General features: G+C 55.7%; 1 non-coding gene across 1 annotated transcript in view; it reads left to right on the top strand.

The window, feature by feature from the left end:
* Positions 1-4,238: 4,238 nt before the first annotated feature.
* LOC126197267 (small subunit ribosomal RNA) overlaps positions 4,239-5,000 on the top strand; it is a 1,909-nt gene continuing 1,147 nt past the window's right edge. Inside the window, exon 1 of the ribosomal RNA XR_007539643.1 lies at positions 4,239-5,000. This exon is cut by the window's right edge and continues 1,147 nt beyond it. This is a non-coding gene — a ribosomal RNA (small subunit ribosomal RNA).

Here is a 5,000-nt window from a genome sequence, read left to right as displayed (position 1 = left end):
ACAGCGCCACCTGTGAAATAGCCAGGCCACTAGGGCGTCTATTTGGTGCAGACACCATACCGCCCTCTGTGGGACGCCGTTGACAATGCGACCCACAGGCACACGAATGCCATCTCTGGCAATGTGACGAAACTACATGGACATCCAGCCCAGCCCAGACACGACACGACACCGCCATCTACAGGAATGCAATGACACCACGCCAACCATAGTGCCAAAACACAGCATCGCCATCTATGAAAACACGACGAAACCACATGCAATAGCCCCATCTACGCGCATCCGACAGCACTACAACCACCATGTCGATCGCACCACAAAAACAGTACCGCCATCTATGCGACGCCAAGCTGACTACGACGGCGATGGGCGCACAGTACCCGTTTCCCGACCCCACCCACAAAGCCTGCATCCACTGTCCACCACAAGAGCACCAACGCCAGTCCCTGCGCCGCACGACGTCGTCCACCGACAATCACGCCACCCGCCCCCGTACGTGCCTCACGTCACCTGCCCAAATTGCAACTCCAGCGGATGAACGGCGGACTTTTCTCGCAGTCGTAAGTTGCAATCCACCCCTATATCATCCGTTTCATGAAGCGTTTTATCCAAGATGCGAAATTCCCGCTGTCCCTACACATGCTCTAAGTCTGTGCGCGATTGCGTGCTCACAGTACGGATTCCGATGCTGAGCGATCAGCTAGGAAGCGCCCCAACCATGTCGGTCCCCATGGGCGTTGCACTCGCAGTCGCAAAGACTCTGGCAATGGCTAAAAGCGCTCCGCAATATATCACGCAGACGGGTAATGACGGTCCGAGCGCTCAGTGTGAGGAGAGCATTACTGAGCCCTGACCCACAAGCAGGTTGTAGCGTATCCCACCCGCAGACATGTGACGTTGTCACACGACCAGTTGTCACTAATCGACTCATTGCTGATAATCATATGCCATACACCGGGGAAAGCTGCCGCAAGGGGTAGCTACGTAGTGCAGTCGCACCTCTACTACTGTACAGAGATAGAACACCACGAGACTGCAACCAGATTAAACTGATACATGGCGCTGATAACTAATAGATGCAGAGCCATCGGAATATAGATGACATACGACATACAACTGTCCCTATACATGCTGACAGTCTGTGCACACAATGTGAACTACACGTCACCGAGACACCCTATCACACACTACTCTCTGGCTGTAACAGACACAGACACAATATCTAAGCACCACCATGGAACAACATCCAGTGCATCCTCTCCGCCACATTACACCATTCACACTATGATAACAAAACCAGGAGGTCCACCCCAAAAACAGAATATCTCACTCTTCCAACAACCATCATTACGCAGATAAGCCACAAACACCCACACATGTGCTACACAGGGGTGCAGCCAACACCACCACACTGGCGTGTCTCACAGCATATAAGCAATGGCAGGAATGAAAGACACAGGTCTGCCACTCCCTTGCCACACCCACGGAACCGGCGCACCACCTCCCCTGAGCCAAAGGTGCATCCTGACGTGACACATCTCAGGGTGCCTCAGGCGTCCACTTACCATCATCACTATGAACGAACCTCGTCCCCTCCCCCCCTCATACACCATCCCTTAACCTAACCCATGTTGCGCCTTAACCTAACCTATGTTGCGCCTTAACCTAACCTATGTTGCGCCTTAACCTAACCTATGTTGCGCCTTAACCTAACCTATGTTGCGCCTTAACCTAACCTACGTTGCGCCTTAACCTAACCTACGTTGCGCCTTAACCTAACCTACGTTGCGCCTTAACCTAACCTACGTTGCGCCTTAACCTAACCTACGTTGCGCCCTAACCTAACCTACGTTGCGCCCTAACCTAACCTACGTTGCGCCCTAACCTAACCTACGTTGCGCCCTAACCTAACCTACGTTGCGCCCTAACCTAACCTACGTTGCGCCCTAACCTAACCTACGTTGCGCCCTAACCTAACCTACGTTGCGCCCTAACCTAACCTACGTTGCGCCCTAACCTAACCTACGTTGCGCCCTAACCTAACCTACGTTGGGCCCTAACCTAACCTACGTTGGGCCCTAACCTAACCTACGTTGGGCCCTAACCTAACCTACGTTGGGCCCTAACCTAACCTACGTTGGGCCCTAACCTAACCTACGTTGGGCCCTAACCTAACCTACGTTGGGCCCTAACCTAACCTACGTTGGGCCCTAACCTAACCTACGTTGGGCCCTAACCTAACCTACGTTGGGCCCTAACCTAACCTACGTTGGGCCCTAACCTAACCTACGTTGGGCCCTAACCTAACCTACGTTGGGCCCTAACCTAACCTACGTTGGGCCCTAACCTAACCTACGTTGGGCCCTAACCTAACCTACGTTGGGCCCTAACCTAACCTACGTTGGGCCCTAACCTAACCTACGTTGGGCCCTAACCTAACCTACGTTGGGCCCTAACCTAACCTACGTTGGGCCCTAACCTAACCTACGTTGGGCCCTAACCTAACCTACGTTGGGCCCTAACCTAACCTACGTTGGGCCCTAACCTAACCTACGTTGGGCCCTAACCTAACCTACGTTGGGCCCTAACCTAACCTACGTTGGGCCCTAACCTAACCTACGTTGGGCCCTAACCTAACCTACGTTGGGCCCTAACCTAACCTACGTTGGGCCCTAACCTAACCTACGTTGGGCCCTAACCTAACCTACGTTGGGCCCTAACCTAACCTACGTTGGGCCCTAACCTAACCTACGTTGGGCCCTAACCTAACCTACGTTGGGCCCTAACCTAACCTACGTTGCGCCCTAACCTAACGCACGTTGCGCCCTAACCTAACGCACGTTGCGCCCTAACCTAACCTGTAATTGTTATATGAATTGAAACATTCATGTAGCGTTGCCTAATCGCAACCCTCTCAACATAGGTCAGTGCTCGCACTCTCTGGTGTCCTGCGTATTGATTCATGTTACGGTGCGTACCCTCACAACATCTAGCGAGTGGTGCGTACGTTCCACATGGTCCCGCTATCCACTGTAATGTGTACTGCTGTAAGACTTATATCGCTCCCCTGTCGCCTCTAGTTCGTCAGGCGGGAGTTTGCGTGTTCAATGAGCTTCGCAGCTGTGCAATGGCATTCGCATACGTACGCGGGCCACCTTCCACGTGTTCTCTCGTGCATACGTCGCAGCATGTATGTGGGCTGATGTGGCGTGTCGTGACGCATATCATCCAGGCATGCAAGACCCACTGAATTTGCAAATGTAGATGGACGTCTACGTTTGCTGCCCAAGTTACGCAAATGAACTGGAAATCCGTTGTTGCGCGGTTGTATACGCTGGAGGTGAATCATTGATTGCGACAATCGGTACAGGTATTAACTGGTTGCTTCAGCGACACCCGTCATACCCACGAACGTGAGTGGGCATGTGGGTATGAAGCGATACGCGGCGGTGGCTGGGTGGGACCGTCCCCGGCCGGTGAGGGGGGAGCGCCCGGCGTGCTGGCCGCGCGCTGCGTGGGCGCACGCGCTACAGCCGGCTGGTGGGGGCGCCCAGTGGCAGGCGCGCCGGCCGACGGACGCGGCAGGCGGCGCAGCTGCGCGCCGGCGCACCCAACGCGCGGCGCCGTGCGGCCAAAGTGGGTCCTCGCGGGCCCGGTGCGAAGCGCGGTGGACATCTGCAGTGTGCTGGTCCGATTGAGGACTGTGTGCGTTGAGGATGCGCCGCCGCCCGGCACTCGGCGCCGCGACGCCGTCTGCTGCTCGGTCGCCCCCGCGGTTCTCGCAGGTGGTTTGTATCGCAGCTGTGCGGATGTGTTGGCGCGTGCGCTGTGCTGGGAGAGTTCGCTTTGGCACCCAAGTGGGGCCCTGCCCCTCTGTGGCGCTGGCGTTGGAGCTGCCCGGCCACTGTTTGTGGCCGCGTGTTGTCTCCCGCCGGCAACACCACGACAGCACGCTCCCGGGCCTCTGTCGGCAGCGGCAAGCTCAGTTGGGAGCACGGGTGGTCGCACTGAAAGCGTCTACTCGCCTATCTCCGGGCGATTGCGCCTCTCTCGAACCCGACCAAGTACTTAGGACGGCGCTGCGCGCCGCCGGGACCTGAGAGGGTTTCGAGGTGTATCGTGCAGGGGAGCCCAGCCTCCTCCTGTTTGCGGAATAATTGAGCGGACGCTTGCGTGTTCGCGCGGGCCTCCGGGACACACTCCCGGGCGGCCGGCTGCTCAGCTCTAGTTGACGCAGCTCCCTGGTTGATCCTGCCAGTAGTCATATGCTTGTCTCAAAGATTAAGCCATGCATGTCTCAGTACAAGCCGCATTAAGGTGAAACCGCGAATGGCTCATTAAATCAGTTATGGTTCCTTAGATCGTACCCACGTTACTTGGATAACTGTGGTAATTCTAGAGCTAATACATGCAAACAGAGTCCCGACCAGAGATGGAAGGGACGCTTTTATTAGATCAAAACCAATCGGTCGGCTCGTCCGGTCCGTTTGCCTTGGTGACTCTGAATAACTTTGGGCTGATCGCACGGTCCTCGTACCGGCGACGCATCTTTCAAATGTCTGCCTTATCAACTGTCGATGGTAGGTTCTGCGCCTACCATGGTTGTAACGGGTAACGGGGAATCAGGGTTCGATTCCGGAGAGGGAGCCTGAGAAACGGCTACCACATCCAAGGAAGGCAGCAGGCGCGCAAATTACCCACTCCCGGCACGGGGAGGTAGTGACGAAAAATAACGATACGGGACTCATCCGAGGCCCCGTAATCGGAATGAGTACACTTTAAATCCTTTAACGAGTATCTATTGGAGGGCAAGTCTGGTGCCAGCAGCCGCGGTAATTCCAGCTCCAATAGCGTATATTAAAGTTGTTGCGGTTAAAAAGCTCGTAGTTGGATTTGTGTCCCACGCTGTTGGTTCACCGCCCGTCGGTGTTTAACTGGCATGTATCGTGGGACGTCCTGCCGGTGGGGCGAGCCGAAGGCGTGCGACCGCCTCGTGCGTG

This window comes from Schistocerca nitens, chromosome 7 (assembly GCF_023898315.1).
Source record: "Schistocerca nitens isolate TAMUIC-IGC-003100 chromosome 7, iqSchNite1.1, whole genome shotgun sequence".
NCBI lineage: Eukaryota > Metazoa > Arthropoda > Insecta > Orthoptera > Acrididae > Schistocerca > Schistocerca nitens.
This window is presented reverse-complemented; position numbering and strand designations above follow the sequence as displayed.